The following is a 16048-nucleotide window of genomic DNA, read 5'->3' as shown; positions in this document are numbered from 1 at the left end:
CTGGCATCTCTTAATTCACTGGAAACTTCTGCTGCAACTAGGCTTCACCAGTAGCCTCTCATGGGCTCTCTTCATGGTGGCAAGCCTCAGTTTCTTTGCATGACTCCTTCAGTCCTGGGCCATCAACTGCAACTGAGGCTGCACCTTCACCAGTGGCCTTCCCTGACCTCTCACAGTGCCAAGCCTCGGCTGCTCTCCATAACCCCTTCATACCTTCAAAACCAGTACTACCTGGGTAACTCTTACACATTACCAGCTACTGCTGCAGCACGAGGTACAGCCTTGGTTATCTCCGGAACACAGCTTCTTTGTGCTCCCAGAAAACACTTCCCAGAAGATTTTGCTTCGGTGACGCTGGTCTCTTCTTAATCATTGCTAATTTCTTAGCTTCAGCTAACCAGCATCAGTTGTCCCAGAAGCCCTTTTTATTTTTGACTCTAAAGCCAGAAGAGCCACTTGGCTGAAGCTGCAGAGTTCTGCTTGCTGGAACATGCCCCATTGTTCTATTATCAGCTTTCTGTTTTCTAACTCCTTCACGGCCTATGCTTGGCTGTCCTGGAACTTGCTTTGTAGATTGACCTTGAACTCAAAGACCTGGATGCCTGTCTCCTAAGTGCTGAGATTAAAAGTGTGGTCCTCCATGCCTGGACTTAAGCTATTCTCTATTAGAACTTGCTCTGGACCTAAACTTAGCTGGGCAGGATCTTGCCCCAAAGTCTCCACTCCGGTGATCTGTTTATCTCCTTGAACATAGGACTTAGCTCCATTGCACTTCTTGGTGCCCTTTTACTCTTTGAACCATACATTTTGTATTTTTTTCTTTTTAAGCTTGCTATTTTTCATTAAAAGACTCTTCATAAGAATGTACTATAGAGACGGGCATGGTGGCGCACGCCTTTAATCCCAGCACTCAGGAGGCAGAGGTAGGCGGATTTCTGAGTTCGAGGCCAGCCTGGTCCAGGACAGCCAGGGCTATACAGAGAAACTCTGTCTCGAAAAACCACACACACACACACACACACACACACACACACACACACACACACACACACACACACAAAGAATGAACACATCAGAATGTATACCAGGGGCTGTTTGGAGACTTCTTTGTCAAAGCAATCTAAATCTCTTCACCTTGGCCTCAAGCAGACTCTTCGGACAATGGCAAAAGGCAGCCATACTCTTCACAAAAATATCACAACAGCAGTCTCTAGGCTACATACTAAAAGTCTTGTCCTCTGAAACCTCTTTGAGTTATGGCCCCACAGTTCAAAACATGCTTAGGACCACTGTCCTCTATGCTCCTAGTAGCACGGCCCATTAAACCGCACTTAAAGCATTCTGCTGCTGTACAAAGTTCCAAAAGCCACATTTCTTCAAACAAAAGTAAGCTCAGGCCTATCACAGCAATGCCACTTCTGGTACCAACTTCTACCTTAGGGTTTTACTACTGTAAACAGACACCATGACCAAGTCAACTCTTATAAGAGTTTCCTTAATTGGGGCTGGCTCACAGGTTCAGAGCTTACAGGCCCATCAAGGTAGGAGCGTGGCAGCACCCAGGCAGATATGGTGCAGGAGGAGCTAAGAAACCTTCATGTGAAGGCCACTAGAAAACTGGCTCCCACATGGTTAGGAGAGTCTCATTGCCTACCCCCACAATGTAGGCCTTCAACAAGGCCACACCTTATCTAAGAAGGCCACACTTCCTAACAGTGCTACTCCCTCTGGGCCAAACATGTTCAAACCACCACATGTGCATGTGCACACGCACACGCTCGGGCACACACTCACACACACACAGCAGTTTCCAGAAGACAACTTGAAGAATTCAAAATCATCACAAAGATGCTTTATAAGTTTAAAAGCATGGACGACTAAGAAAAATCAAGAAATTCAGTATGAAGAAAAGGAAATGTCAACAAAGAGATAACTATAATAAAGAGCAACCCAGTTATGGAACTAAGGAATATATTCCTGCATTGAAAGTTCTTGCCTTAGTAGCAGATTTGAACAGGTATGTATTAACTTTGTATAACTGTAACAAGATATGGGTATCAATTTTTTTTAATTGGCTTACAATTTTCGACGTTCCCACTCAAGTTTAGATAGTTCTATGGCTTTGGATCTCTGGCGTTGATACTGAATGGCCATGAGATGCACATTGTATGGTGCACATTGTTAGGAGCCATCTAGGATAGGCTAAGGCCACCTTCCTGGAGGTGCTCCACCATTTTTGTATGGTCTGCAATGAGTGAGCTTGATGGCAGGGTCCCAAAGAGACTTCATCCCAGGATTGCTTCTTGCAGCTGATGTGCCTTTCCTGTCATTACTAAGTTAATATAACAACCCCTGGGCATTAGCCCACCCTATTTCCTGCATGTCAACATAAAGATGAACTTTCATGAACTAATGCTATTTAGAGGAATTAATGATTCTATAGAATTCCTGATTTCAGATAATTTTAGGAAAAAAGTATTAAAAGATGGTCTTAGTTGCTTTGCTAGAAAGATTTACTAACGTCAGAATGAAGAATAGAATTTGCCCACTCCTCATTAAAAAGAGAAATAGACTTGGGCCAAATTTGTGTTCAAGGAAGAACATTTAGGTCCAAGGATAAAGCCACAGGTGTGCACAATGATAAGGCAAGGCCGTGTAAAAACTGTTGCTTTGAACTTACAATGAGCATATTAGAATGGAACACTGCTTTGAACTTAATGTCAGCACCCTTCTGTAGCTCCCATTTTATCTCTGAGGTCATTTTTCTAAAGGACGTTTTGTCTATGAAGATATAAAAAGCCTAGCAAAAAGAAGTAAAGTTGTTGGTTAGATGGTTTGGTTTGGGTGTCTCTGCTCCATCTATCCATCCATGTGTATATGTCTGTTTGCCTATATGTGTCTGTGTAGGTACATGTGTGTATGTAAGCAAGTGTGAATAGTGGTGGAGTGAATAGAGGTGGTTGAGCCAACAAACATGTGACTGGGTTAATGTGTGAATGAGAACCTGAATGAAAAGGTAAATATGTGTGAATGTCTATGCATCTGTGCGTATTTGCCTGTATAAAGCATCTTAATTCTTTTCCTTTCCTTCCTCTCTGGCTCACACAGGGTTAAGCAGCCAGGGCAGTGAAGGGCTTCTGGCTGCCTGGCCAGAAACTGTGAGCCCTAGCCATAAAACCTGCTGTTAGCAACAAGTGTCAGTAGATCCAGAGGCCTGCAGCTTCTGGCCTCAGAGTAACTTAAAGTCAAGATAGGCATATGTTATTATAGAAAGCAACTTTACATTCGCAAGACCAAGTCTTGCCCCTACCAATGCTTTTTCCCTCTAGGCTGCTTCAGAGAGGACTCTGGGTTAAGCTCCCAGCAGAACATGTTGAAGTAAACCATTTATACAAGCTAGGCAGGAGAGAGAGGACAAAATGAGATCCTACATTCCCCTTTCAGACTAAGGAGGACTTAAGAACTTCCCATAGGGAATCTTTCCAAGTTCTCCCGCCACTCAATAGCACCACACCTGGGAGCCACATCTTTAATATATGTGCGTTTGGTGGGCGCCCATCCAAACCATAACAAATGGAAATCAAGATTCAGTGAACCTGCCAGGCGTGGTGTCCACACTCCAATCCCGACCCTCAGGAGGCAGAGTCAGGCCAATCTCTGTTAGTTAAAGGCCAGTCTGGTCTACGTAGTTCTGGGCTAGCCAGGGCTACATAGTGAGACCCTGCCTTCAAAAAAACTAAAAACAATCAGGAAAACTAACAGGCAGCACTTTTTTAATTTACCGGGGCAAAGGAGAACAAACAATGAGGCGAGCCTAAGAGTCTGTGGCACCAAGGAGCTGAACTACAGGCACACTACTGAACATGCAGGATGAGAAGGAAGCAGAGAGCCTACTTGAAGATCAGAGAGAAATGAGCACACACATGAAAGGCGCTCGAATCACTTCAGAGGAATAAATCCTAAGCAGACTGCCAGAACATAGAGAGAGTCTTAAGAGTATCAAGAGAAAAACATATACAAGATTACATGTATTAGATTTTCTCAGCAGAAACTTTGTATACAAGAAAAGAATGATATGAAATATTCAAAGTACTGCCAGCCAAGAATGTACCTGGAAAAATATTATTAAGAAACTAAATCTACTTTGGGAGACCTAGATAAATAGAAATAGAATTCTTACTGCTATCTCAACATGTAAAATACTACAAGAAGTCCTTTAAGAGACTTAAATATCCATGAATGTTGGTGTCCATATGGGAATCATGCCCAAATGCCACTGTATACATGTACAACCAATCTTGCTTTGAGATTAAAATAAATTAAGTGTATGAGTGCCTTGCCTGCATGTGTCTGTGTGTATCATGTGCATGCTTGGTGCCCGTGGAAGTCAGAACAGGTCAGGAACTGGAGCTATAGATAGAGGGTTGTGAACCTCCATGTGGGTGCTGGGAACTGAACCTGAGTCCCCTGCAAAGCAACAAGTGCTCTTAACTTCCGAGCCATCTCTCCAGCCTCCAGCCTACTTTAATGTGTGCATGTGGGGTGTGTGTGTGTGTGTGTGTGTGTGTGTGTGTATGTCCGTGCGCACACGCGTGCTCAGCACACAAGCATGTACATATGTGTCTGGTCAGGAGCGCATATGCCACAACTACACGTGTAGATATCAATGGAATGTAAATGGGATCACAGCTTTCCTTCTTGTCGATTCCAGTGATAAAACAAGTCACCAGCCTTGGCGGGAAGTACCCTTACACAGTCCTTTCCCTGCGCTGAACAGGCAGCCAGTCTTAGTGCAGTATACATATATGTTCTAGTTTGCCTTCTGTTGCTTTGATAAACGCCACGTTAAGAAACCTGAGGGAAAGACGGGTTTATGTGGGTCACACTTGTAGGTAACCCTCTACCCTGGAGGGAAGTCAGGGCAGGAACTCAAGTAGGAACAGAGGCAGGAAAGCGTAGAAGCACACTGCTCACTGGCTTGCTTCCTGCCTTAGTTTCAGTTCCTTTGGGGGCGGTTGGGGAGGTTGAGACAGGGTTTCTCTGTGTAGAGCTGGGTGTCCTGGAACTCCCTCTGTAGACCAGGTTGGCCTTGAACTCACAGAGATCCTTCTGCATCTGCCTCCCAAGTGCTGGGATTAACGGAATGTACCACCACCTGGCGTAGGCATGCTTCTGTCACAGTGAGCTATGCATCAGTTAGTGTTAGGGACCAAGAATTTGGGAAATAATCCACCATGAAAACCAAATTCAAGCCAATAAAAATGTCTTTATTCAGAAACTGATATATCAGGGAAACAATGGAATTTGGGATCTAAACCATTATATGTGTATATGGAGGGGGGAAATGACACAGAGCAACTTTTAAAGCAAAAACCCATAAATTAAGTGGGGCAGGGGCCACCAATCAGGTACATGGATGTTGTATGTTTCTAACCATTTTTCACACTGGGTATCTTAAGTAGGTTACTACCTGTCAAGTACTTAGATGGCCTTTCTGACTGCTTGGCTTGGATAGAGAGCAGCTGCAGGGTTTCAGTCCCACCTGGGTACTGACCAGCAAAGCATAGGATAAGATAGTGTTGTGTAAGTTCCTACAGGACACCTGAAGCCAGAAGCCGTTTCTGGGAATTCAGCTGTTCTTAGAATTTAGCTACGTACACAGTGGAGACAATACACAAGATGGAGTCTCTGAAGTCAAAGGGGTCGTCGACATTAGCAATCAAGAAAATATCCCAGGGAAACTTCTACAGGCCAATCTGTGGGAGAAGGCCTTCAGATGAAGTTTCCTCTTACCAGGTGTGTCATGTTGCCGTCACAACACATGCTCCAGCAGAGATTTCAAAGATGACCAAGATGGATGGTTGCGACCCACATCTTTAGTCCCTGCACTTGGGGAGGCAAAGGCAGGCAAATCTATGAGGCCAGCCTGGTCTACACAGTGAATTTCAGGACAGCCTGGGCTACATAGAGAAACCCTGTCTACAAAACAAAACAAAACTCTGGGGATCTGAAGAGATGACTCAGCAGTTAAAAGCGTATGTTGTTCTTTCAAAGGGCCAGAATTGGGCAGCTTACATCTTTTGTAACCACAGCCCCTGGGGGATCCAACACTGTTCTACCTCCACCGACATCACATGCCTGTGCACAAGCGCGCACACACACTGCCACCCCACCCCCACACATACACCTTTAGAACATATCTGTGGACCTGTGGCTTGGGAGAAATGCTATTCTTGGCTTCTTTTTGTAGCAAATGTCTGTGGATGGAGAAACTTACGGTTGCTCAAGGTGCTGAGAGTAACTTAAATGTCAAGTGTTCAACCCTCTTTAGCCTTTGGGAGCACTGAGGAGGGAGGATCAGAGAGATATAAAATCTCAAGTGGAAGGGAAACACTGTCTTCTAGGGACAACATGAGTGTTGTAATAAGCATGAAGTCACAGCAGCTCCGGTTGCCTATCCTGGGCCTGTAGGAGCCTGGGACTCTCACCATTCAGTCTATATGGAGGTCAGTACCTTTGCACCTCCATGGAAAATACTGGCTATTGATACTGGGGGATTGAGAGTAATGGTCTTCAGGAATGTAGACACTAGTGACTTCACCAGGCTTCAGAAGCTAGTTCTGTAGCCTTGGTCATGGGTCATTTACAAAGTGTTGAAAACGTCTCCTAGTCTTGAACGTGTAATTTCAGTGAAGCCATGAAGTAGACAGTGAAACCCTTATACTGGAGAGAGAAGCTTTATAGAATATAAATAACGGACTGCAGTAATACAGATTAGTGATGCAATCATCTTTTAAATATGTTTTCATGATTTCTGGGAGCTGGAAAGTTCTAGATCAAGAATAGATGTCCTCACTTGACCTCGGGTCAGAAGCAAGCCGGTGAAGCTGTTTATGTGAAGAGATTGCTTAGGTACCCGGAGCCAATTTTGTATCATCAATTTTGTGATTTCTAAAGCTGCTAATTCAGCTGTGGATGGATGACCTGTTCATGGGAGGATGCTGTTGGGAACTTTCAGCTGTACTGGCTGGTTTTGTGTGTCAACTTGACACAGGCTGGAGTTATCACAGAGAAAAGAGCTTCAGTTGGGGAAGTGCCTCCATGAGATCCAGCTGTAAGGCATTTTCTCAATTAGTGGTCAAGGGTGGTAGGGCCCATTGTGGGTGGTGCCATCCCTGGGCTGGTAGTTTGGGTTCTATAAGAAAGCAAGCTGAGCAAGCCAGGGGAAGCAAGCCAGTAAGGAACATCCCTCCATGGCCTCTGCATCAGCTCCTGCTTCCTGACCTGCTTGAGTTCCAGTCCTGACTTCCTTTGGTGATGAACAGCAACGTGGAAGTGTAAGCTGAATAAATCCTTTCCTCCCCAACTTGCTTCTTGGTAGTGATGTTTATACAGGAATAAGAACCCTGACTAAGACACAGGTTTCAAATTTTTATATCTGGAATGGTACCCTCCCTTATTTCCCTCCTCTGCCACACAATGTGTTTAACTAATTAAGGCTCTTACTGACCATAATTATTAGAAAATCATGCTCTTTCTTCAGCAAACTCCTCTTCCTTTGATAGTCTGTGCCTCCAAAGGTGCTTATTTATGTAGGGAGTCAGTCCTCTTGCTCCTGCTTCATCTGCTGTGGTTTTTTGTTTTTGTTTTGTTTGTTTGCTTTTTTTTAAAAAGATTTATTTATTTATTATATGTAAGTACACTGTAGCTGTCTTTAGACACACCGGACGAGGGCATCAGATCTCATTATGGATGGTTGTGAGCCACCATGTGGTTGCTGGGATTTGAACTCAGGACCCCTGGAAGAGCAGTCAGTGCTCTTAACCACTGAGCCATCTCTCCATCCCTTCTACTTCATCTTGAAGCTGCATTCCAGACAACTCCAATACTGATGCATTTACCATAGCTGTTGCTACTCTTGTTAGCCTAGTCCTTAGGAAAGGCCAGTAAATGGCCCTCTTGTCACCAAAACACAACTGTTGCTAACGAATATGGAACAGATTTTCTGCTTGATTTCTTTGTTGCCAGGATACTATTTGTGCTGTTGCTCTGTCACATGGTAACCCAGGACTGACCACTGAAAATTGAGGCTCCCTTTTAGCCTCAGAGGAGATGACAAATGCAAATCCTTCCATGCCAATCTTGTCCTTTCCCCACAGCCTCTCTTCACCAGGCTCTCAGCGTTAAGTACAGAAATCCTGCCAAGTTGTTGCAATAATGGAATAAGTAAATAAGAGGATACAAAGTCTGACCAAAAAGGAAACTAAAGACAAGAGAAGCTGAGAAGGTGGCTCTGTTGGCAAAGTGCTTGCCACCCAAGCATGAGTATCTGAGTCCAACGCCAAGTGCCCACATAAAAAGCTAGGTAGGGTTGTGCAAACCTGTAATCGCCATGCTGGAGAGGCAAAACCAGGTGGATTCCTGGAGCTCAGCTCACTGGTGAGCCAAGCTAGTGAGATCAGTGAGGTCCAAATTAAAAAATAAAAGTAGAGAGTAATTAAAGAAAACATCTAATATCATCATCTGGCTTCCATAGATATGTTCACACACACACACATACACACACACACATACACACACACACACACACACACACACACACACACACACACACACAGAGGAAGAAAAAAAACACAAGGGAAGCCTAGTGAATTGTGCCTAGGACTTTGGAGCTACAGATAAGGCTCTGGAGTTTAGAGTTTGAGGCCAGCCTGGGCTTCATAGGTAATTCAAGGCCAGCTACTCCAGACCCTATCTAAAAAACAGAACAAAGATATAGAGACTACAGAGAGTTAAGGAGTCCTTTTGGAGAAGGAAGAGGCCACAGCTGCTCTCACTACTGAAACAGAAGGAATAGCCCATTATACATTGGGGTAAAGAGAAGTTGACCTATTTTTCATTAAAATTATATTTCATTAAAATGGATATTTAGTGGTAGGGATATTTAGTGGCAGAGAAAGTCTACGTCCAAACCTTCACTGTATTTGTTTGATTAAGAACTACTTACTCCAGGGTGATGTGTAACAACATTGGAAGTAGAAGAGTTGAGAGGGAGTCCTTCTTGAGGCATGTGGTCATTCCTGTAAGTTCAAAGAACTTTCTGCAGGAAAAAAAAAAAGAAAGAAAGAAATCTCCCAGTTGACTTGACTGACAGGAGCAGCCTGCGTGGTTCAGCCTCCATTGCTTTGTAAACACTGGGCTCAGGAGCACTTGTGAGGACAACAGGAGACCCGAGCCTTGTTTTATAATCCACTTAGCCAGCCGGTGCCTTTAAATTGGAGAATTAAGGATGTATGCACTGGACTAGAGAAATGGCTCAGTGGTTAAGAGCCTTGGCTGTTCTCTCAAAGGACCTGGGTTTGATTCCCAGCATCTTCAGTGTAGCTCACAAGCTTCTGCGACTCCATGTCTGGGGATCCGACATCCTCTTTGGTCTCCTCTGACTTTCATAAGTGTCAGGAATACATGCGCTGCACAGATACACATGCAGACAGAGCACCCATCCACATAAAACAAAGGAAGTATACATTAAGGATTACTACTGGAAGGCGATTGTGACTTTTGTAAAGGTGGAATGAACTTCTTAGAGGAATGGGCTTTGCTGGACGCTCCCAGAAGAAACATTATAGGAGGTAAAGCCAGGAACCTGGCTGCTACTCCCTACCCACTCAACACCCCCCCCAAAAAAAAACCCAAAGACAAAACAGTAAGAAACAAACAAGGACCATTCTAGAACACTAGGACATTCTGACCTAGAACACTGAAGATGCCTATAAGAATTCAAGGAAAAAAAACCCGATAATTGCAGTTAGACAGGATACAAACTACCTTGAGTGTGAGGGGCAAACATATACAGAGGGATGGGAGCTCCTGCAGCTCTTCTCAATGGTCAGTGTGAGGATTTGCAGAAAACTCAATGAGTGTAAGACGCCTAGGAACACTTTAGCACACAGAGTTCTGTGTTAGATATGTAAAAGAATTCAGATATATAAAGGGAGGAACTGTATGCCTATGTACAATGTAACAACATCTTTATCACAGTTCCCTTAGATGCCATGAGAAGATTCACAATGGAGAGAAACCATAGGTTTGCAAACAATGCAGGAAAGCATTCACTTGTCCTGGTTCCCTTCAAAAATATTCACAACAGAGAATCTCTAACGTAGACCCTGGGAAAGTCTGTTACCACAACGGGCTTTGTTTGCTTGAGACAGGGTCTCTCTACATAGCCCTGGCTGTCCTAGAACTCACTACGTGGGCCTCAAACTCACAGGGCTCCACCTGTCTTTGCCTCCTGAATCTTAGGGCTAGAAGGTATGTGCTACCATGCCAGGATCCACATCTTTCTAGTAAAACGGTCATATATAATAAAGAAAGGTTCCGTCAATATAGCATTCTGGAACCTCTTTAGTCTTCTCCATATACTTTAGAAAGAGAGAGAAACATTGATTAGAAGAAATCTAAAAATTATGTCAAAACCTTGTCAGAAGAATAGTGTGAAATTGTCACTGTTCTGTGACAAATCTCAATGTGCTGTGAAAATCCTTCATAGGGGCATAGGAAAGCTGCCATCAAAGGTCAGAGGCTGGGTGGGCAGTACCTGTGCCTGAGACGTCCACTGACAGAAGCAAAGGTTAAACTGGAGAACAAAGACAACATCCAGTAACTAATTAGGCTGGTACTGTGTCCCTACAGTAGAGCAAGACAGCACCCCAACAACTCACTAGGCTGCTACAGTGTCCCTACAGTAGCAGTATGTTCACCAACAGTTCTGAACTGAAGTGACAGGGCCTGAAACACAGGTAGATGGATATTGTTAGTTCTCAGATCGAAGGCTCTGCTGGAGGACAATCCCCCATGCTTTATAACATGGGAGAGGTGGAAAACGATATTAACAAAACAAACAAAAACTCACAGCACAGCCAGCCACAGCCCAACTATGTCTCAAACTGACTTAATTTCATCCCAGTATTAAAGAGAAGAGAGGAAACCACCTGGATCTTCAGTTAGTCACCATAGAGATGCGGTTGCTATTTCAGTTGCGATTACAGTTTTATTTCTGATTACTTAGTAAGCTTAAATGGTATTATTTGCGTGTATATATGTGTGGAAAAAGTTAATTTGGATTCATATATGCGTATAATTACATCAAAATAGATCATAAACTCAAATGTGAAATAAAAGTTAAATAAAAAATTTGAAAGAAAACAGATCAAAAAAAAAAATCTTTGGACTCAAGTAAATATAGGCCATAAAAGAAACCTATAGAATAGACCTAATGGTAGTGAAATCTACATCTCTTCCTCAGCTGGTGTTAGGAAAGACAAGCCACCCAACAAAAGAGAAAATGTTTGCTTACAAGTACTGGTTTAAGTACTTTTAAAAATTCAAGCCGGGCAGTGGCGCACGCCTTTAATCCCAGCACTTGGGAGGCAGAGGCAGGCAGATTTCTGAGTTCAAGGCCAGCCTGGTCTACAGAGTGAGTTCCAGGATAGCCAGGACTACACAGAGAAATCCTGTCTCGGAAAAACAACAACAACAATAAATCAGCAATAAGAAATAATAACCCCCAACCCACCTAGCCAATGGGCAAAGAGACACCTCGGGGCAGTCCTTTGTTCATCCTAGCTTAATGCCCGGCTTGCTGGCCAAAGCTGTCTTCTGCCTAGGACTCATTAAAATAAAAACAAGCTAAATCTAGGCTGCCCAGGCTGAAGGAGGAAGACAAAGATCTGTGGCTGCCATGACACTCATAGACCCTCCTTCCCTGGAGATGAGTAGCCTGTGGGGTGACCAGCCCTACCACCTGGGGCCCTGCTGAGGTCCCAGGCCAAACTGCTGTTAAAGACTATGTCTGAGTCCGTGGCTGTGCAGCAGCGGCAGGTCTGTGTCAATGCCCATGCTCACAGTATCCGAGAGAACATTTCCCTGGTCAGAGCAGTCTGCAGGGACCACACGGACCACTGTGTATAACTGGACCCACCTCTTGCTGGATCCGGCATTCTGGAGAGCTGGCCCTGTCTCTCACTGGCAGGAACACTTTGAGAGAGTGGGCCTTGTGCCTTACCCAGGCAGCATCGTGGAGCTGGCCTTGGTAGCACGGGTGTGGATGAGTGGGGTTCCCAAGGGTGTGTGTGGGGGAGATCTGAGCCCACCACTGCTCAGCCAGGAGGTGGCACGAGTGCAGAGCTGTTGCCTTCTCCTGCCTCCATCTTCCCACCTCCGGCAGTCAGCAAAGCTGCCCACGGGGTCATGAGCTCAGGAGAGCTAACCCTTCCCTGCGCCTTCCCTGGACAACACTCGGGAACACGCCCCACTCCTCACCTGGACAGCACAGCAGATCTGACCCTGGTGATGTGGGTTCAGGTAAGTCAGTTCCGAGAGCTAGAGCGTGGGAGAGCTGGGGTGGGCCCAGGGGTGATGGATGCCCTGCCGGCCTTGCCCTCACTATCTGCAGCACTTGGGTGAGCTGTCCCCCGGGTCATGACAGCAAGATGGCTGGCGCTACCCTTCTCTGGACACAGCACTTGGGAGAGTAGGACCTGCACCCCTGAGCAGCACAGTAGACCTGGCCCTGATGGCTGGGGTTCAGGTGTTCTGACCCTAGGTCGTAATCGAAGGAGAGCTAACCCCCACACTCTGGTGTGAAGAGGCCTGTGGAGTTAGGTTGGGTAGGGGAGATGCCCTCTACCACTAGACGCCTGAGGCAATCAGGAGAATTAGCCCCTGGGTCATGAGTATGGGTGAGTGGGCCCTGTACCTTACCTGGGTAACACAGTGGAGCTGGCCCTGATGGCGAAGGCACAGGTGAGCTATTCCTAAGGTTGTGAGAGAGAACAGCTGGCCCAGCCCCCCCACAGGCTGCAGTTCTTGGGAGAGTGGGCCCCTGAACCTTGAGTGAGCAGTACAGTAGGGCTGGCTCTGGAGGCTTGGGTGTGGGCGAGCTGGCTCAGACAGCGTGAGAGCTGACCTGGCCTCCTCCGATGGCGTTACTGGGTGGCTTAGCTGCCACGGTGTTGGCGAGCTTGCCTGAGAGCCTGCAGGCTGGACAGCTTAGCTACCACTCAGGACCAGATCCCGGGCTCTGAATTGGCAGGCCCCAAGATCTGTATCATCTCTGAATGGTTGCTATGCATGAAAGGGCATGCATGGTCAGTCCCGCTGACCCAAAGCTACAGGATCCCCATGACACAGCACAACAACATGATAACTCGGAGTCCCAGTGAGGATCCAATATTGATGGTGTCACAGAAGCCAGAGATCTCAAACCAGACCAAATGACTCACTGCAATGAACATTTGCAAGTGAAGATGTGTGGACAGAGGGATATTCTGTGGGGCACACTCACATACTACAGCATCCACAAGGAGATGTCTCACTTGTTGTGTTTTTGTTGGTTGGTTATTGTTGTTTGTGTGTTTTAATTTTGGGGGGCAGGGAAGGCTATAAGGGTGACGGGCAGATATGAGGGGACAGGGAGATGAGTGGGACCCATGATGTGAAATCCACCGAGAATCAATAAAAAGGTTTTTTTGTTTGTTTGTTTGTTTTTTCAAAAGGGTAAAAAAGGAAAAGAAATACTTCCTTTGAAGGGACAGTATTTCTATAGACACTGCCAAAGAACATATGAAGTACACATGCATTCAACATCACTGGTTATTATAGAAATGAAAATTCAAAGCACAACACATCACTGTCCTCCCTTTAAAATGGCTAGAATGAAGCAGACTGCCCTCAGCGTGTGACTTCAGGCCTGCTGCGGAAGAAACCGCTTCCTCAGGCTGATGGTGGAAATGCAAAACAGTGAAAACAGATTTGGAAAATGGGTAAACAGTTTCTTTTAAAAAGTCAAACATGAAGCCAGGTGTGGTGGCGCACACCTTTAATCCCAGCACTTGGGAGGCAGAGGCAGGCGGATTTCTGAGTTCGAGGCCAGCCTGGTCTACAGAGTGAGTTCCAGGACAGCCAGGGCTATACAGAGAAACCTATCTTGAAAAACCAAAAAAAAAAAAAAAAAAAAAAAAAAAAAGATGGCTCAGTGGTTAAGAGCACCGACTGCTCTTCCGAAGGTCCTGAGTTCAAATCCTAGCAACCACATGGTGGCTCACAATCATCCGTAATGAGATCTGACACCCTCTTCTGGTGTATCTGAAAACAGCTACAGTGTACTTAGATATAATAATAAATAAATCTTTAAAAAAACCAACAACAACAAAAAGTCAAGCATGTCCTGATGCTAGAGAGATGATTAAACGAGTGTCCAGAAATTGGGCAGTGTAACGTTCCTTTGCAGGGGACTTTTTTTTTTTTTTTTGGTTTTTGGTTTTTTGAGACAAGAGTTTCTCTGTGTAGCCCTGGTTGTCCTGGAACTCACTCTGTAGACCAGGCTGGCCTCGAAATCAGAAATCCGGCTGCCTCTGCCTCCCAAGTGCTGGGATCAAAGGTGTGCACCACCACCACCCGGCTTCTCAGCATCAGTGTGGAGCTGCCACTTGTTGCTCTCTGACGGTCCCTTTCAGCTCTGACTTTCACCCTCTCAAGCTTAGTCGCATATAGTTACAGAAAGCAAGTGGTGGATTCTTCCTTTAAAGCCTGGAGTTCCTATTTAGAGTAAATGCTAAACTTACAGAGAAACGTTTTCTTTTTTCTCAATGGTAGCTCCATCCTCTCCCTGACAGAGCCCAGGATCTCGCGGCTTCCATCCTTACCCACTGTATCTCAGGCGTGCCATATCAGAGGTAGGTTCTCCTACTCCCCAAGTCTAGCTGCTGCCAGCCTCCACTCCTCATTGTCGCCCCAACAGAAATCCAAACTTCATGTTAGAGTTTCCTTTTCTTTCTATCTTCTCATATAAGCAATAAAAATAATTCTGTACACGTGATATCTTTTATTCTTCCCCCTGCCTCTCTACACCTCATTATTACAGAGCCATATTCACACTTAGTAAAGTTTATCAATTGTTTTTTTTTTTTCAGATTTAACAGTAATTTCTCAAAGAATTATTTCCAGCCCATTGCCCATCTAAGAGCCTATGAATCAACCAAAACATGAAGTTTGGGCTGGAGAGATGGCTCAGCAGTTAAGAGCATTTGCTGCTATTGCAGGGGGTCTGAGTTTGAGTCTTAGCACCCATGACTGGCAGCTCACAACAGCCTGCCACTCTGACTGCATGGGGGCAGGGATGGGGTGGGGGTGTCTAACACCCTCTTTTGACTTCCATGGGTATCACCATTCACATGCACATACCCACACAGAGACACACACATACATACAATAAAATAGAATGCTTCTTTTAAAACTGTTTTAAAATTCGTGAACATTCTGCTTTCATTGTAATGAACTTGTGATGCGTATATACAGACACACATACACACACACACACACACACACACATATATTCATTTTTATTTACCACAGAGATAATTGCTGATAAACATCCAAGTAATTCATTTAGGGTTGCTGAAACATATTAATACATTAATGTTGTACATTAATAGGAATGTTCAAGTTTCTCTAAACCACTGTCCTAGAAAGAATTTTGGCCGAATGCAGTGCTATTGAGCAACAGTAGTAGGAATTACCCTAACTTTCAAGGAAGATACCTTCAGGCCATGTCATGGTTTCAGGTCCTGCTATCTTGCAAGTGTGGAGCTGGGCAGCTCACCCAGGGCTGCACAAGTGCTGAGCGAGCATTTACCAGTGAGCTTCAACTTCAGAACAGTTCTTGGTTTTTTGGGTTTTTTTGTTTTTTTTTTTTAATTATTACTTCCCATAACCCAGATTTATATCACAATACTTTATGTTTATAGCCACACTTAATGTTTTTTTGTTTATTAGTTGGTTGTCTTGAGACAGTCATAAGTCAAGGTAGGTTTAAACACATTGGTGGGAACCTACCTCAGAGATGTTAGCTGGTCCTGGCAAGATGGGGGAAGCATGTTTGTAAGTCTAAGATGCTATCTGACGCTGTGTGCGTTCCTGGTTTGGGGGTTGGTGGAAGCTAGTGGACCTGCCAAGTAAATAGATTCCAAGGGTTTTTATCTGTGAG

This window comes from Mus musculus, chromosome 10 (genome assembly GCF_000001635.26).
Source record: "Mus musculus strain C57BL/6J chromosome 10, GRCm38.p6 C57BL/6J".
NCBI lineage: Eukaryota > Metazoa > Chordata > Mammalia > Rodentia > Muridae > Mus > Mus musculus.
Note: the sequence above shows the minus strand (reverse complement) of the source record.